Here is a 20,567-nt window from a genome sequence, read left to right as displayed (position 1 = left end):
TCCCTACAATTTTGCCAAGTTTGGTGGTAATCCATTCAGCCGTTCGGGCTAAAAGTGAGTTTGACCGCTCTATGGAAATTAACATGGGGAAAACACGTTTTGGGACCCCCTTTTATCTCGGCCCCCACTTGACGAATCCCCCCGAAACTTTCAAGGAAGGATCGGAGCTCCGCGAGGCCAATTTGAGGACGTTTTCAAGCAGATTCGTCAACCGGCACCAAAGTTATTCCTAATAGAATTTAGAGATTTTGCATTGAAAAAAATCCTAACTATAACTACCTACTTGCGATCGCCAGTAGGTAATATATATATATACATATACTGAATTTCCTGCGCTTACGCCGCCGCGCTGCAGGGATTGCTCGCACTCCAGATAAGTCCAAATTTCATTCATTGCTGACGCGTTTCAACCAAACGGTCTTACTTAAAGCATTATATATATATATATATATATATATATATATATATATATATATATATATATATATATATATATATATATATATATATATATATATATATATATATATATATCCATTAACAATATATATTTATATACCAATAACGATAGATCTTATCTGGTGGCCCGCCATTTTGCACAAGAACATCAGAGCAAATGGGAGAAACTGAGTTTTTACTGCATGGACCAGGCCCCCAAATTGGAACGAGGAGGAGACAGAGACAAGTCGCTTAGGATTTTAGAATCCAAGTACATCATCGGCCTCAAAACCACCACTCCTTGGGGACTTAATAACAACGAGGAACTTTGGGTACACCTGTAAACATCTGTTGATTTAGGGACATATAGTGGACTTAAAAAACTGAAAACAAGAAACTTTGCCAGATTCCCTAGTACCAGGCCTTTTCATTTCTTTTTCATGCACATTTGTATGTCTTTCTTGCACATGGTCAAGTATGCCCATTCAGGGCTAAATAATGAACTTAAAATAATGAACGAGAAATTCATTTCATTTCCCATTGCACTTGCAGGTGTGGCACTACAATAAATGTCATCATTCATTCATCCCTTTCATACTTTGTTTATTTAATTTCACGTACCCCTAAAGAAGAAAAAGGAAGTCAAACCACCGTAACCCTCGATAACTAAATGTCTGAACCCAAAACATTAAGTATTAGAGAGGAAGACATAGAAGCATTACTTAGGAGGCCATCAACACTGAACCCAGGAAATACAGCGATTAATGCCAGTCACTCCACAGAACTAGAGAAAATTACCCACCGGAAAAAGACAGGACCACATTTATTGTTTCTTTGTGGAAAATAATCACACCTCAAAGATAGTCAAGTTATTGATTTAAAGTAGGACTCTTCTTTCTCTCTTCAGCAAACTTGGAAGAGTAGCAAATTTGATAGATTTTGTGTGTTTATGAGCTAAAACACTAGGACTATAGGTCTGTTTACCATTTTTGTATATATGTAGAGTATTGTCAAATGTTGCGTAGAGGAATGTTATAATGTTTATGTCATGAATTCACTTATATTTTTGGATACATGTTGAATGTTTTCTATCAAAGGAGATGATTTAAATAATGTGCTAACACCCAATTGTGTACCACTGAATAATTTTGAAGAAAACGCAAAAGTATATATTGCCGACAATGTCAATAAATTAGGACATTGGACAAATTTAAGTGTGAAATTCATGGTGTCAGAGGCAATTGTTATATGTTATAATTTATCTTGATTCCAGTCTCTGATTACCTTAACAGAATCAATCCCCTGATTGTTTGCTTAACTATAGTGTAGACACCAGTCTACGAGGGAAACTTTGGTATTTGGTTCCAAATCTGAGGTCTAGTGCTCCAGCCAGTTGGAGGCATATTCTCCTCCTGGTACGATTTTCCCATGGCACTTGCAGGTGTGGCACTACAATAAATTTCATCATTCATTCATCCCTTTCATACTTTGTTTATTTAATTTCACGTACCCCTAAAGAAGAAAAAGGAAGTCATACCACCGTAACCCTCGATACCTAAATGTCTGAACCGAAAACATTAAGTATTAGAGAGGAAGACATAGAAGCATTACTTAGGAGGCCATCAACACTGAACCCAGGAAATACAGCGATTAATGCCAGTCAGTCCACAGAACTAGAGAAAATTACCCGCCTGAAAAAGACAGGACCACATTTATTGTTTCTTTGTGGAAAATAATCACACCTCAAAGATAGTCAAGTTATTGATTTAAAGTAGGACTCTTCTTTCTCTCTTCAGCAAACTTGGAAGAGTAGCAAATTTGATAGATTTTGTGTGTTTAGGAGCTAAAACACTAGGACTATAGGTCTGTTTACCATTTTTGTATATATGTAAAGTATTGTCAAATGTTGCGTAGAGGAATGTTATAATGTTTATGTAATGAATTCACTTATATTTTTTGATACATGTTGAATGTTTTCTATCAAAGGAGATGATTTAAATAATGTGCTAACACCCAATTGTGTTCCACTGAATAATTTTGAAGAAAACGCAAAAGTATATATTGCCGACAATGTCAATAAATTAGGACATTGGACAAATTTAAGTGTGAAATTCATGGTGTCAGAGGCAATTGTTATATGTTGTAAAATACTTCAAAAGCACTGCAGTCTCCCATAGATAATTATTTTTCAGTGTATTGTGTTCAATGTATACAAAGTGCCACTGCACTCATTTCAATGTCTCTTCGGGTGCCATTGTCCTGAACCAGCAAGAGAAGGTGAACTACCACTCTCGCTCCCTTGCACTCCTCCACTTACTGTATTTATCTCAGGTAAATCATCTTTCTCAGTGGAGGAGGCTGGTCAGCCTCCGCATTGAAAGGAGACCAAGACCCTTCTGGGGAGGCATCCGCCAGGCGTGAACGGAGCCTCCCGCTATTAAACATGAGAAGAAGAAAATGCAGAAGCCTCTTCTTTCAGGACAAACATGCTCTTTATTCAGCTTTAAAAGTAGCAGCACCACTCTCCATCCTGACGTGTTTCGGCTTCCCCTTAAGCCTTATTCACAGGTGAACAATTTATAAAGTACCATGTATATATTACATATTTACAGAGCATGATCTTCTCGCTGTTGCTGGGGTTTTGCTGTGCTCGTTCAGCCAGGCCTTTAGGGTGCAGATGCACTCACAAGCAGTGTTCTTCGGCCCGGAGGGATCCCAGAGCCGGTGCTGGCCATAGGAGTAGAAGGCCGGGTGGTGGTGGGTAAAGGCGGTGTGCGGTAGTCTGCAGGTAGATCTCGCACTGGATGGGGGAATCAAGCCAAGTTATATACATCTTGCCCCAAGGTGGGCCAAACAGAGCAGTCAGGCCTCCAAAAGTGCCCCAGTCCACCACTGGTATTGACTGCCTCAAGTGCTTGGGGTTCCCCCTTTCAAATGTTATAAGGGTGTATGTGCACCCATTACACTGTGGCAAGCACTCAGGGGAAGCTCCAATGCCCGGCCCGCCAGCTGCCGATGTCGTTGCCGCTCTCCGATGCCAGGTCCAATGGTGCCATAACTTAAAGACTAACTCCAGGTCTCGGGCTATGATGCAGGAGCTCCTGGGCTTCCTACTGCAGGAGCAGATTTCCCTTGAAGCTCCGTGCGACTTACGGGTCACGTAGAGCGGTGCTGGCATAGGCGCCATCTTGCCTCGAGCCTATAAATGAACTCCAGACAATGTGAATGAATCAATTTTCCTCTTCCATTTAAACACTCCGATTGCATACTGGGATGATTTGTGTTCCAATAAATGTCTGGGAACTGTACAAGTATAATACATTCAATCTTGACGAGGGTAAGGAGTCAATATTGGTATTGTAGCTGGAATTTAAAATGCAGGTGTGCCTGGAAATCACTTTCAGGAATGCTTGAACTACTGATTAGAATTAGAAATGCAGTGCAGTGCAACATTAAATGTAAATGGACCAAAAACAAGATAAATGAAAGCATGAAAACAACCAGGGTTTGGGACACAATGCTAGAGTTCATAAAATGTAGATTGGACTTCGGAAAACAATGTATTGAATTGTACTGTTTTTTACGTAGCAAGGATCCTGACACTCACAAGGCATAAATCACGTTTCTGGGTGGAGTGGTTTAATTATTCATATACAACTTCATACCAGAAACAAGGATATTGAAGCATGCAATTTGTATCTACTGTTTGGTGCATATTTGAAAGGGTGGTTGTGTGACTTGACTTTTATTGGACGTGTTAGGTGAAGAGTGTGAGGTATGATAGGAGAGGATGTGCTGCAGACGCAGGTCTCGGCATTAGCTCAACATCCTTTAATTCCCGGCAAATCAGTTAATCTCTCTGTCGTTTAAATAAATTTGACATTGTTAAAGGTAACTGGTGTTCATGTAAAGCACTCTAATACCTTTGGGTTGAGTTTGTGAGATATAAAACTGCAAAAATTAAATAATATAAATATAAAATTAAAATATGATGACATAGTGGACACATGTCAGATGGAGTGTAGTTGCATGTAAGTGTTGCAGAGGGTGTAAGAAAGACTTGCATGCACTATGGATGGAATCCGCTGTTGATGTGCATCAGAAGGGTCCATTAAGATATACAGTGCTCACCAACTACCAACAGGAGACCGTGCATATTTTGGAGACATTGTTAAATTACAAAACAAAATCAGGTTCAAAGCCGGAGGGTCCTGGGGAAAATTTTAAAGTCCACAAATTATTTAATCCCCAACAATAACTTGCTATCAGTACAAAATCCTTGGGTCTATCACACAGATTTAAGAGTGTGGACAACCACTACTAAGAAGGTTATGAACCCAAAACAAAGTAATACAGAGCCAATGACTACATGCCCCAGAACTAACTGTGGGCATTTCCCTTTTAAGGATGAAATCCCTCACTCACCAGAGGTGGCATGCTTCATCATTTGGGATTCACCTTCCTGAGGAAAAACCTAGTTTCTCTGGGGGCTCCAACTCCCTTTCTGAGAGGGAGGAGCTCAAGGGATGTTTTGAATAGCTGGTAGGATATTCTAAATCCACAAATGAAGAGACAACTGTGGGAATGAGGATGCAGCGCAAAGAAACATAAACACGTAAGGATGGTGAGGTTAAAACTAGCTAAGGAGCGTAAAAATATGCTTTATTGAGATTTACAGCAATATTGAATGGGTTTGCTTAGATTGAGCCGCACATCTCAAGTTGTTACGCCAAGTATAATCGTGACAATAGGTCATTAAGCAATTGCAACTAAGGCGAGGGTGCTGAAGGTATATGACACCTACCCACCAAGGTGTCGTTTCCTCCCAAGATCCAAAGGGAAACTTGGGTCACACATATAGAGACAAAATACCTCAGCACACCCTTCTCATTATTTCTGCACGCGGTAGTATCAGTGTAATTTGACACAATCCTGGTAATCTCAGTGCCCTGTATAATTCAGTCCAAGAACAGATTATAGTCTCGGGAGGTAATGATAGAATGGTCCAAAACAGGTCTCCTTGAATTGAAGTTTGTTTATTCTCATATACCACAGGAAGAAAACAGCCGACGCGCGTTTCGCCCACAGGGCTTTTTCAAGGCTGCGAACAAAATATTGGTATATGTCCATCAGGAAAACATTCATTTCCATTGATTTATACTAATAGTGTACTTCTCATATTCATGCAACATCACAGGTGGTTCATGTTAATTGACAAGGCCATCTCGTGATGTATGCTAGGATACACACCATTATGTATGTGCCATTCACCCTAGTGCACCTGAACTCCCAGTTCACATCCATCTGTGATGGTGGAAACAAAAATGTTCGAATGAGTGATAAGAAGAAGAGGGAACCGATTAGAAAGCCAACGAAGAAATCGTAAGAAATAGATAATGTACTTAAAAAGTGGTAATACATTACAATCTAATTTGGACAGTATTGTGACAAGTATTTGCAAGTGTTAAAAGAAGGGGTGGGAGAGAGGACCTCCACCCAATGCTAAATATGCAGCCGCGATGTGTCTCACCTTGAAGTAATTTTTCTTCTAGTGACTCTAGTCCACAACGGATATTCACAATATAGATTAATTGAATTCAGTCAGTCACAAAGTATGAAATAGGTCTGCTTTTGTTATTCACTCTGAAAAAGTAACAAGGCCAACCGTTATTATCTATAATGTTAGAAACAAAGGGGTCGAGTGAACCTCAAACCAAATTTAAGCCAAAGAAAGTCTACACACTCATTTAAAAAATAAATGTATTACCTCACCAATTATACTGACTAAAATTTACGTTGGTATTCACTTAGTACCAATGTTATTAAAAACCGAAGATAAAAACAGCTAAAATATAGCTGATACACGTCTTACCTATATTAGAGATGAAAATGCGTCCAATTTTAGGGAATGTATTAATGTCCTTTCCAAATGAGTAATTGTAAACCCAAATTAGACAACATCCAACCCAAGGTATGGGTTTTACTCCCAGAATCTTGATAAATCCAAGGATAGATCTGTATCAATGATTAATATTTCAATGTTAGCCAAAACCCGAGAACCAAGCATGATTGTAAAATGATACAGTGGCATCGCAAGACAACATGTGGAAATACCACAACAGATTCGAGCTTTACAGAATCTAGTTATGTATTGTAAAGCCATGAAATGAAGTTGATCAAAACACGGTATTCCTACCTCATGAATCACACTGTTCTAAATGTGTTGGAATAGGGTGCTCACACAAGTTATATAAACGAATTGTTCATGTGCGCGATAATGGTATCTAAGGGGAGAGGTGACTCCTTAGTTGAAACTCCGATTTATCAGCACGGATATAATAAAACATCCAAACTTGTGCAATGAAGCGCGCTATATTATTTCGCATATAAGATTATAACTTGTTAGCGAAGTGTCCCGGACCTCACGTAAGATAGAGATTATATATCAAGCCGAGATATCTCACCGGACATCGCCCGAAACTGAAAAACGTCCTAACAGCGACATGAGCCTTAGCCAAGGCATGCACCCATAAGTTAGATGAGCCACCCGTCTCCTCTTAACTATTTCACAGCAGCAAGGGCAGTGTATCGCGCCCAAGTGAATCCAATACGAACACGCGATGCCGGTTCCTGGCCCCAGTATAAATACGTCAGATTGGTACGTCCTAGCTATCGTCGACACAGAGGAAGGACTAGCTCGTATACATTAAACGAGCGATTCAGTGTAAATAGACGCCATTATTGAACGTGTATCTTAAATGATAGAATATGTGAAACAAGCTTCATGTTTGAGATAAATACCAATTTAAAAAGAACATAAGTAAGATGGATAAGTATTAATAATTAACAGCTCCCTCACGCTTATTGTGAAAAGGAAAATTGGTGACTATAATTAGGTCACGTAAGAAGGGGATGTTGGTTTCATTAATTAATTCTCCTATTGGAGTATAGAACCAAGTGGGAAAAAGGTTATTATTATCTTTCTCACCATTATGTGTCGATCCTCAGGGATGTTTTTCCACCAGCACAGAAGACGAACCCTGGGACTTCCTGTTCACCATTACAATCTTAGTCTGTGTTGAAAAACAATCCTTTTTGACAAAACAGAAAACTCGAAGGAGAAAAAACAGAAATATAAGGCATATCATACTAGCGTATCTACCCGACCTTGTCACCATTAAATCAAGTCCAATATTGCATACTACATGTGAGTCATTTCCTTTGTATGCATACATATCACATCTACTCATATGTGACCCATAATTGTTGTTACACACCTGGAATATATACATTTCTATTCCAATATAATCATGTTTGGCACTGATACATATTCTTTGATGCCAGAAATTCTGTTGCCATGAATTCAAATCCGTAGAGCCCTCGTAGTTTTTGTTGTTTACAAGAATTCATGTAAATCCTTCACAATATTTACCCCACATTCCACTGCTCGTAGCTTGATGATCCATAAGCTCTCTTTTTTTCGTAGGCATGCCAATTTGTCCCCACCTCTTGGACCCAAATTCATGCTCTCAATTCCATGAAAGGTCACCTTATGTAAATCATTTGAGCTGTGGGTTTGGTTGAAGTGTACTGCAAAGGGATATACAGTATTGTTATTTCTAATTGCACGAATGTGTTCTTGAATTCGTTCCTTAAGGGGTCTGATAGTACTCCCTATGTATATTTTCCCACATATACATATCAAACAGTACACCACATACTCGGTATTACAGTTTATGAAGCTGTTAATGGTGTACGTTTTCGCTGTGTTGTATTTGAATTGACTTTTTCTATGTAATCCAAAACAGCAGATGTTACATTTTCCACAGCAAAAGAAGCCTTTCTGTGAGCAACGTGGCCAACCCTCATTGCCAATGGGGGGTATGTAACTGGGGCATAGATACTGTCTCAGTGTTCTACCTCTGGCATGAGTAATGACAGGATTGTTCCCTATCAACGGTTTGATATCAGTGTCATGTGTAAGCAGGTGCCAGTGTTTCTTTAAGATTTTATATACATCAGTACTGGCGCTTGAGAAAGGTGTAACAAAATTAATGTTTTTAAAGGTCTTCTTGTTCTTCTTGTCTTACTTATTGATTAGAAGGGAAGATCGCTTGATTTGTTTCACTTTGTTTCTAGCCTGTTTGATAATGGCTAGTGGGTAACCCCTTTGAACGAATCTGTGTTCCACATTATCAAGCTCCTCTTTTAAGACAGATTCCACACTGCAGTTCCGTTTGATCGAAGCATCTCACCAAACGGAATTGCATTAATCTGAGATTTGGGATGTGCACTACTTCCATGCAGTATGGCATTGCATGCAGTTTCTTTTCTATATGGAGTAGTGACCAGTTTGTCCATATCCACACCAATTGTGATGTCAAGAAAGTTAATTTGTTTCAAACTGGACTCCATTGTAAATGATAGGTTGAATTCATTATCATTCAAAAATTCATGAAATGTGTCCAGATCTGATTTGGATCCTTCCCAGAACAAAAGAACATCGTCAATGTAACGTCCAAAATAAAGAATGTGTTGTAAAAGGTGACCTGGGCAATTCTGCCAGATATGCATTAGTTCGAAAAATCCCATATAAAGATTTGCATACGAAGGAGAAAATTTTGCCCCCATCGCCACACCTCTTTTTTGGCGAAACCATTGGCCATTATGTAAGAAAACATTGTTGTTAAGGACCAGATTAATAAGGTCCAATATCATTAGCGTGTGTTCATAACACTCAATTGGACGACAGTCCATGAAGTGTTCTATTGCTTTGAGACCCATTATTCCCGGTATACACGTATACAATGAACAGACGTCCATTGTTACTAGGAGATGTCCTTCAATCCATTCCACATCCGAGATCTTACTAAGCACATCCCGAGTGTCCCTGATTGATACCGGAGATGATAGACCTGTCATCTCCGGTATCAATTCTCCTACTGAGAAAATATCTGAATACATTGATATGTATCTACAACCACACGTAATAAATCTTCCGTCCTACATCAGGGACACTCGGGATGTGCTTAGTAAGATCTCGGATGTGGAATGGATTGAAGGACATCTCCTAGTAACAATGGACGTCTGTTCATTGTATACGTGTATACCGGGAATAATGGGTCTCAAAGCAATAGAACACTTCATGGACTGTCGTCCAATTGAGTGTTATGAACACACGCTAATGATATTGGACCTTATTAATCTGGTCCTTAACAACAATGTTTTCTTACATAATGGCCAATGGTTTCGCCAAAAAAGAGGTGTGGCGATGGGGGCAAAATTTTCTCCTTCGTATGCAAATCTTTATATGGGATTTTTCGAACTAATGCATATCTGGCGGAATTGCCCAGGTCACCTTTTACAACACATTCTTTATTTTGGACGTTACATTGACGATGTTCTTTTGTTCTGGGCAGGATCCAAATCAGATCTGGACACATTTCATGAATTTTTGAATGATAATGAATTTAACCTATCATTTACAATGGAGTCCAGTTTGAAACAAATTAACTTTCTTGACATCACAATTGGTGTGGATATGGACAAACTGGTCACTACTCCATATAGAAAAGAAACTGCATGCAATGCCATACTGCATGGAAGTAGTGCACATCCCAAATCTCAGATTAATGCAATTCCGTTTGGTGAGATGCTTCGAATCAAACGGAACTGCAGTGTGGAATCTGTCTTAAAAGAGGAGCTTGATAATGTGGAACACAGATTCATTCAAAGGGGTTACCCACTAGCCATTATCAAACAGGCTAGAAACAAAGTGAAACAAATCAAGCGATCTTCCCTTCTAATCAATAAGAAAGACAAGAAGAACAAGAAGACCTTTAAAAATATTAATTTTGTTACACCTTTCTCAAGCGCCAGTACTGATGTATATAAAATCTTAAAGAAACACTGGCACCTGCTTACACATGACACTGATATCAAACCGTTGATAGGGAACAATCCTGTCATTACTCATGCCAGAGGTAGAACACTGAGACAGTATCTATGCCCCAGTTACATACCCCCCATTGGCAATGAGGGTTGGCCACGTTGCTCACAGAAAGGCTTCTTTTGCTGTGGAAAATGTAACATCTGCTGTTTTGGATTACATAGAAAAAGTCAATTCAAATACAACACAGCGAAAACGTACGCCATTAACAGCTTCATAAACTGTAATACAAAGTATGTGGTGTACTGTTTGATATGTATATGTGGGAAAATATACATAGGGAGTACTATCAGACCCCTTATGGAACGAATTCAAGAACACATTCGTGCAATTAGAAATAACAATACTGTATATCCCTTTGCAGTACACTTCAACCAAACCCACAGCTCAAATGATTTACATAAGGTGACCTTTCATGGAATTGAGAGCATGAATTTGGGTCCAAGAGGTGGGGACAAATTGGCATGCCTACGAAAAAAAGAGAGCTTATGGATCATCAAGCTACGAGCAGTGGAATGTGGGGTAAATATTGTGAAGGATTTACATGAATTCTTGTAAACAACAAAAACTATGAGGGCTCTACGGATTTGAATTCATGGCAACAGAATTTCTGGCATCAAAGAATATGTATCAGTGCCAAACATGATTATATTGGAATAGAAATGTATATATTCCAGGTGTGTAACAACAATTATGGGTCACATATGAGTAGATGTGATATGTATGCATACAAAGGAAATGACTCACATGTAGTATGCAATATTGGACTTGATTTAATGGTGACAAGGTCGGGAAGATACGCTAGTATGATATGCCTTATATTTCTGTTTTTTCTCCTTCGAGTTTTCTGTTTTGTCAAAAAGGATTGTTTTTCAACACAGACTAAGATTGTAATGGTGAACAGGAAGTCCCAGGGTTCGTCTTCTGTGCTGGTGGAAAAACATCCCTGAGGATCGACACATAATGGTGAGAAAGATAATAATAACCTTTTTCCCACTTGGTTCTATACTCCAATAGGAGAATTAATTAATGAAACCAACATCCCCTTCTTACGTGACCTAATTATAGTCACCAATTTTCCTTTTCACAATAAGCGTGAGGGAGCTGTTAATTATTAATACTTATCCATCTTACTTATGTTCTTTTTAAATTGGTATTTATCTCAAACATGAAGCTTGTTTCACATATTCTATCATTTAAGATACACATTCAATAATGGCGTCTATTTACACTGAATCGCTCGTTTAATGTATACGAGCTAGTCCTTCCTCTGTGTCGACGATAGCTAGGACGTACCAATCTGACGTATTTATACTGGGGCCAGGAACCGGCATCGCGTGTTCGTATTGGATTCACTTGGGCGCGATACACTGCCCTTGCTGCTGTGAAATAGGTAAGAGGAGACGGGTGGCTCATCTAACTTATGGGTGCATGCCTTGGCTAAAGCTCATGTCGCTGTTAGGACGTTTTTCAGTTTCGGGCGATGTCCGGTGGGATATCTCGGCTTGATATATAATCTCTATCTTACGTGAGGTCCGGGACACTTCGCTAACAAGTTATAATCTTATATGCGAAATAGCATAGCGCGCTTCATTGCACAAGTTTGGATGTTTTATTATATCCGTGCTGATAAATCGGAGTTTCAACTAAGGAGTCACCTCTCCCCTTAGATACCATTATCGCGCACATGAACAATTCGTTTATATAACTTGTGTGAGCACCCTATTCCAACACATTTATAACAGTGTGATTCATGAGGTAGCAATACCGTGTTTTGATCAACTTCATTTCATGGCTTTACAATACATAACTAGATTCTGTAAAGCTCGAATCTGTTGTGGTATTTCCACACGTTGTCTTGCGATGCCACTGTATCATTTTACAATCATGCTTGGTTCTCGGGTTTTGGCTAACATTGAAATATTAATCATTGATACAGATCTATCCTTGGATTTATCAAGATTCTGGGAGTAAAACCCATACCTTGGGTTGGATGTTGTCTAATTTGGGTTTACAATTACTCATTTGGAAAGGACATTAATACATTCCCTAAAATTGGACGCATTTTCATCTCTAATATAGGTAAGACGTGTATCTGCTATATTTTAGCTGTTTTTATCTTCGGTTTTTAATAACATTGGTACTAAGTGAATACCAACATAAATTTTAGTCAGTATAATTGGTGAGGTAATACATTTATTTTTTAAATGAGTGTGTAGACTTTCTTTGGCTTAAATTTGGTTTGAGGTTCACTCGACCCCTTTGTTTCTAACATTATAGATAATAACGGTTGGCCTTGTTACTTTTTCAGAGTGAATAACAAAAGCAGACCTATTTCATACTTTGTGACTGACTGAATTCAATTAATCTATATTGTGAATATCCGTTGTGGACTAGAGTCACTAGAAGAAAAATTACTACAAGGTGAGACACATCGCGGCTGCATATTTTGCATTGGGTGGAGGTCCTCTCTCCCACCCCTTCTTTTAACACTTGCAAATACTTGTCACAATACTGTCCAAATTAGATTGTAATGTATTACCACTTTTTAAGTACATTATCTATTTCTTATGATTTCTTCGTTGGCTTTCTAATCGGTTCCCTCTTCTTCTTATCACTCATTCGAACATTTTTGTTTCCACCATCACAGATGGATGTGAACTGGGAGTTCAGGTGCACTAGGGTGAATGGCACATACATAATGGTGTGTATCCTAGCATACATCACGAGATGGCCTTGTCAATTAACATGAACCACCTGTGATGTTGCATGAATATGAGAAGTACATTATTAGTATAAATCAATGGAATTGAATGTTTTCCTGATGGACATATACCAATATTTTGTTCGCAGCCTTGAAAAAGCCCTGTGGGCGAAACGCGCGTCGGCTGTTTTCTTCCTGTGGTATATGAGAATAAACAATCTTCAATTCAAGGAGACCTGTTTTGGACCATTCTATCATTACCTCCTGAGACTATAATCTGTTCTTGGACTGAATTATACAGGGCACTGAGATTACCAGGATTGTGTCAAATTACACTGATACTACCGCGTGCAGAAATAATGAGAAGGGTGTGCTGAGGTATTTTGTCTCTATATGCTTTATTGAGATGCTCCCCTTGCCAGGATTGAAAAACAGTGCACCAGTGGTATGGATTTAAACCGCAATGGTGCGATAGACAGTGATGGTCAACATGTTTCAGCCATAAGCCTCATGTTGAGGCGAGACTTTCATCAGGAGCTATGATGCTGCTGCTAAATAAGTGTAAGTGATGAAACAGAAAAAGGATACAGGGACAGAAATAATTTCTAATCTGTCTGTTCCATAAGGAAGAATTACCTATGATCAAATAAAAAGCATGTTAACAGATTTGATTCAAATAGATAATTATAAGCGTATAGCACAGATTCAATTATTGGTACTGTATAGTGATAAAAAATAAACACAAAAAATGCCTTACCCGGAACTGCTGGGTAAGTCACTGCACCTCTACCTGGAGACAGCTCAGGAAAGGCACACTGCACTGCAAAAAATGGTGTGTCTTGTAACAGTGGACATTGTAAAATACCCTGCCTATTTTCTTTCTTATGTTGCGTTAAGATCTAAGGTGGGGAGGGAACAGTTTCCCTATATCTTTGAACCAATAACAAAAAGAAGAGTGATAATAATAGATATCTGTTATTTGTATAACCCTCTGCAAAGGACATTTACTATACAATTTTTTGAGGTTTTTTTTATATAGCACAAACTTGTCCTGATATTGGGTATCAAAGCGCTTTACATAGCACCAGTTGCATTACATGAGGACACATTTACATTTGTTAGGCACTGGGAGATTAAGTGATTTGCCCAAATCACAGGAAGTTCAGTGTCATTGCCAAGACTCGAACCCAGTTCCCCAGATTCAAGGTCGACCGCCCTAGCCATTAGGCCAACTCCTCTCACCAATTATTATTAGCAATTCTTAACAAAAACTTAGGCTGAGACATACATAAATTGCAACATATATTTTTGTGACAGCTAAATTATTTGGTTAACTGACCTATGTATTAATAGGTCAGTTCGCACAATAAGGATTTGGAGTGAGGCACAATCCGACCTACCCCATTACTCTTCATGAATTTGGTGGCAAATTGTGACTTTCTCCAATGAAGGGCCATTAGAGGAATGGTGGCCTACTGTCAGCATATCACCATGTCTGTGATCTTATTTTTAATTGTTTTAACTTTAAAGGCAGCCATTTTGTCTTGAAAGAAATAGTGCTGCCTTTAAAATTGTGTATTTTACAGTTCCACTGAACTACTTCCTCCTCCAAACTTTTGTTTTACATTCACAACAAGGAAAGTGTCTTAGGATGACCACTTCAGCTTTGTGAATGGGTTACAACCACCTTTGAGGAGTTGGTAACCTAAGAATGGTTTACGACCTAAATTATGGTTGCAAACAATTGTTACATAGCATCTTGAAATGCAATTTAATAGGGATGCTGTACCAGCCCCTTCTCAATGTCAAATCAGTAAGCATTTCTAAACCCATTGTGTGATTTGCCAAAGGACTGCTTGGCAATATATTGTTTCTGTGATGGTTAACAAAGATAAGTGGGCATATTACCAACAACTAGCGATAAGTTTTGTCTCTAACTTGTTTAGAGACAAAAATTATCGCCACACATCGGCGATTTTTATCGCAGATAAACCTTGCTATTAGCAAGGTTTATCGCAAATGCGATAAAAAACGGCCGCAATGCATGAATATCGCTGAAAAGTCAGCAATATTCATGCATTAGCGAGCTAATGCTCTTAGCCATGTTATCCACCTCCCATTGGATAACATGGCTAAGAACTGCTCAGGGCAGGTGTTAGCTTTTGGAGATATTCGCGCTTAGCGCGAATATCTCCAAAAGTTGGTAATAGGAGATAGCGATGTTAGCGACTGTTTCCAGTCGTTAACATCTTGGCACGCCCACTTTGCATCTCATAAGTGATAAATATCACTGACATGCAAAGCGGGGCCCAAGATGGTCGCTATCTCCTATTAGCTGTCACTAACTGGTGTTAGCGACAGCTTGGTAATAGGGAGATAATTTTATCTCCGCTTTCTTGGCTTTTAAAGCCAAAAAAGCGGAGATAAACCCCCTTGATAATATGCCCCATACGGTCCTTGTGTTCACTTACCAAACCAAAAACCTTCTGTGAGCCCTTCCTACACTATGCCAAAATGTATACACCCAATCTCACTGCATGTCCTGCTTTCAGCAGTCTTTACGATCTTATTTTAATGTAAAAAACTTGAAACAATTCAGCGATAACGATTATTTTCCCATCCACCAAACCACTCTTATGTTGCTGTCATTGTTCGGGGCCATGCCCTCCCGACCCCCCCCCCCAACAAATATTCCTGGCTACATGCCTGCCTCTACCGTCAGCTCTTCTATTCTCAGCCCCATGCATAGCTGTCTCCGATCGTGGTCTACGGAATGTGCGTCACGCTGTTACATACACCACAGATCTGCTTGTAAAGCAAAACAATCCTCCTATAGGATTCCTTGTTTTCCTTCGCACCCCACAGGACGTCAGACCAGGCCTGCAGTTGTGCTTTTTCCTCTTAAATCAGGGAACCGTTGAAATGATTTACTGTGTGAAGCCTAGATTTAAATACAACTTTTAATTTGTTTAATCAGCAGTGTAGCCAGCAAGCGGAACATTTTTATCAGAGCCAATGAAAATTGCAATATTTAATCTACTTGAAAAACTGACAGTGCAAGAGCAGCAACAATGTAATGATCTTATGGGCCTAAAACAAAGTTACGGGCCTCCCTGTAAAATTTTGCGAGCGAGTCGTAAAATTTGACCTACACTGGCAACCTCACAGAGACAGTCACATAGGCAGAGAAAGCCGCAATAAGGAGTGCCCACGTCTCTATTCGCACGCACCATGGGCCTAACGCACACCCTTGCAGGCTCAGCACTGTGTGTGTGTGTGTGTGTGTGTGTGTGTGAGGGGCAGGGGGCAGGCTTTAGGGCCCCCCTACGTTTCAGAGAGCCCCATTTAACCCAAAGTCAGTGACTGTCTGTGAGATATGGGATGCTAGGGGATGCTAGGGGCCCCTGTTCATATTTTGCAGCGGGCCCCATCATTTTGTGTTACACCACTGGCATGCAGAAACGTACGAGTGCCTAGACGATGCCTCTGAAACTCTTCTCACTTACAGACCAGGCACTGCACAGAAGACACCGGTGCAGGCATTGGACAAACGCATTGAAGCAGTCCTGCACGGACGACCGAACAAAAGGTTTCCAGCGTAGACAGAAAAGGCATATCTTTCTCCACACAAAGAATAGCCACCAAATGCACACGAAGGGCTGTATCAAGATCAATTACCTCCTCGTCTGTTTTCCTGGAAGCAGTCCTTACGCATGACACTTCGCCTTTCTTGCAGATCAATTCCTTAGCTGAAACCCAAAAAGTTCCCCCAAGATGGCCCCTGTTACCCATGAGCCACCACAAAAGGGAGAAACAAACGAAGCCCTTCCTGTAACACCATACTAAAAAACACAAGAAAACAGGAAATAGTCAACCGCCATGCCCTTGAAGGAGGGTCGAACTCAGGCCTGCATCCAGGAAGACCAGGACTCGGAGTAATGAAGATTCTGATAAGTATCTGGGGCATTATTTCAGTCGTTATGCAAACGTAAGGCGGATTTATGCCTTTTTTCCCTGATATTGCGCAGTCTGCAGCACATGCATTACATTGGGATACCTATGAGTTTATATATGACCTGTAGACGGCACAGCTTGGCAATGCAGCGGGGCAGTTATGGCCAGTCTTTAAATGGCAAAACAAAAGAGCAAGTACTCAACAAATTGAAAGGCGACCAAGGGGGGCAGGGTAAAGAGGCGGGTTTAGGAGTGGGCTAGGTGTGGGGCTACCGAGAAACATATACTGGGAATCAATATTTTCTTGGGTCGAGTGATAACTGATTCAATTCTGCAGTCTGAGGTTTGAGAAGTGTGGTGCTGGAATAACTTTCAGAGTGGGAGTGCTGCAATCAGTGTTACATCGCTGAAGTCATAGGGATTGTGAAGAATCCAAGCATCACACAAAAAACAAGTGTAGCAAAGGAGTCACGTCCACAGGGCCGGACTGTGAACAGCAACCAGCCCTGGCAGGTTGCTGCTCGACCAGCCCCCACTGCCACAAATGGCCACAAAACCAGCCCCACCCCTCGGTTCCACCAGGGAAAAAGACGGTGCCCGCTACAACCAGTCCAGCCGTGCATGTCCAGCATGAAAGTGGTAATGGTGTGGGATCTAACTGGCGTGGTGGCACACGGTCATTTAGAGACAGCATATTTTCCTTTAACACAACCACTAAATTTGCACAGACATGCTGTTTTACTGATAAAACTGTACAACAAACCAATGATAATTTATGGAATCGAGTTTTCCAGTCAGTGGCGTTGCTAGTGTGTCATGGTCCTGTGGTGCAAGGAAGGAAACAGCCCGTGGTCCCTGCTTAATCTGTGAAATACTGCAGTATCTGGGTTCAGTGGCCCCTCCAGGCCTCTGTGCCACTGCACCTGCTGCACCAATGTAAGATAGGCTCCCTGGTTCAAGAGAATATTTATCTTTTGCGCCTCACCGAGTAAAGTATCAACATTTGTTCTGATCCTATTAAATTCTTCCATGACCTTTCAGAATGACAGAATTGCTTCATTTGTCCTTTTCTACTTTTAATGTCGAAATATTTGTATAGTTAATTGATAGGTTTTACATTTTGTTGTGTGTTAGCAAAATAATGACATCCTACAGACTTTCAAAAATTCTCTCACCCTGCAGTCAGAGAAATAAAAGTAAACCTCAAACTCCGTGTTAAAAGAATAAGCAGCAATTTATCAGACGTATCACCTGATATTTGACCTCTGTGACAAGAGGAAACAAGCATTTGCAATGCAATAGGTCTTGCATTTGCAAGAGTTTAAGCTATTGACATTGTAAATGAGAATGCCTTTTATTTATCTGTTTTGATAATTGACACATAAATGAAAGGCATTGTCATTTACAATGGCAATAATTCAAACTTTTGTAGCTGTCAGCCCTATTTTATTTTACAGAAGGTGCTGCCATTGTCCCGGGCTGCTTGGAAAGTGAAAGCGTGAAAGGAGTGCTAAATGTTGCAGGAAAGCATGTCGTGTCTGAAGTAGAAGAAACTCATTAAAGAAATAACAGCCACATGCATCAAAGGGAATCGCAAAATTCGTCCGTTTGCGAATGCAATTCCCATTTTTGGGATGCATTAACATTTTTATTTTTGCAATTTAAGAAATTGGAAAATTGCGATTTCTTAAATTGCGATTGCATTTAAGGAATCTCAAATTGAGATTCCTTAAATGCAATGCATCAAACTTTAAAAATGTGCGAATTCGCAAATAAGGGGAGCAAATTACCATGAAGTTGACCTTCATGGTAATTTGCGAAAACTTTGAAAAATGCACTAAAGTGCATTTTTCAAAGTTCCATTTTACGCACACACATGCCCTTGGGGCATGTGAGTGTGCAAAATGTACTCCTAAGCAGATTTCAGGGGTGCAACAGGGTGTCCTTTGGACACCCCTGCACCCTTGAAATTACATTCTTAATTTGTGAATTTTTAATGGTGAATGGCAAATTAAGAATGTCTTTCCATTCATTCCTATGGGCCTCTACGCCCATAGGAATGGATGGGGAAGTATTCCTTAATTGCGATTCTCAATTAGAGAATCGCAATTAAGGAATTTTAAGAAATTGCTATTTTTATAGCGATTTCTTGATGCATTGCAGTTTGCAATTACTTAATTGCGATTCCTTATTTTTCGCAATTAAGGAATCGCAAAATGCAATATTGATGCATGTGCCTGATAGTGCTTACAGATTAAATAAGACATGCTTTGTAACAACAAAGGTAAAAGGGCCAGACCTCGTGGGAGGTTACAAATGAAGACAAGGCAATACTAAGGACGGACTAACAAGCCTATTAACGAATCAGAAGCCAGCATTTACAAAGGACAATGACACAAGCCAATGATAAATATGAGTGGAGAGTGGAGGAGTTTCAATTCCATACTCCAATACAGCATGCCTCTACTTTTGCCCTCTTGCAGCTCTGCCCAGGCTCAACCTAAAAAATGTTTTAATGCATCTTATCGCTCTCCATCTATGTTATTTTGGCAGCTCAACTCACACTACCAGTGCCTGTGCCGCTTCCCAGGAGTTAACAGCTCGATATAGCAGCTGCAGCAATCGAGTCCTGGGTTATCAACAATGCTATGTGGATGGGGGGTCCTTTAATCCTTGCTTGTCGGTTCCCGGATGGCGCTGGATGCAGGAATCCGGTCATGGGTCCCTAGCTGGCATTGGAGAGAAGTTTGCTCAGTAGGTGCTGCTCCTAGCTGCTGTATGGCAAAGAAGTAAGGGTAAGCCACCCCAAACTGGATTTTCAAAGGGCTTCTCTTCCTTCCTACTACACAGTGACCTGTTTGGTGATGTCACACATTGTGTTGACTCCAACGTGCTCATCAGTACCAATGTGAAATGGTAATCATGTGAGCGTGCACCGCAGAGTAGAAATGTTGTGTATGCTCATATTGTCACGTGTCACCATTTATTTGGTAAATACTGAATTCTCAAGTGTCTTGCTCAGCAGAGAAAGTTCATATTTTTGTATCATTTTAAAGGTCGAATGTGCTCAGTCACAAGGATTCCATTTGCATCTGCAATTTTCTGATCCTACCATAATCACCCACATGATCTTCATTGGAGTCTGCATATGAAAACCCTATACATTTGTTCTATATGCATGTGTACTGGGTTCAGAGTGGCTCTCTGGCTGGGCAATCACGTGATTCGTAGACCATTTCGTTTAGGCCTCAAATAGGCATGAGACTATATTATCTTTGACGCCAATGTTGTCTAAAGAGGTACGCGTGTAGGACCGAGTTCCATATGATGACATTCTGCACTAAAGGTAAGAAGAGATTCTCTAGTGTGGTGGGACTGGGGTGGAGACTGGCCTAGCACTCAACCTACCCTTCAGGTCAGACATTTAGTTAATTAAAGACAGTTATAAAATTGCAAAGTTTAATCATGTTTATTTATCAGAGCACTTTTAAAGAAGACTATTGGTTGTCTTCTGGGCAGATG

This window comes from Lissotriton vulgaris, chromosome 5 (assembly GCF_964263255.1).
Source record: "Lissotriton vulgaris chromosome 5, aLisVul1.2, whole genome shotgun sequence".
In the NCBI taxonomy this organism is placed as follows: domain Eukaryota; kingdom Metazoa; phylum Chordata; class Amphibia; order Caudata; family Salamandridae; genus Lissotriton; species Lissotriton vulgaris.
The sequence above is the reverse complement of the archived record's forward strand: the minus strand, read 5'-3'. Positions refer to the sequence as shown.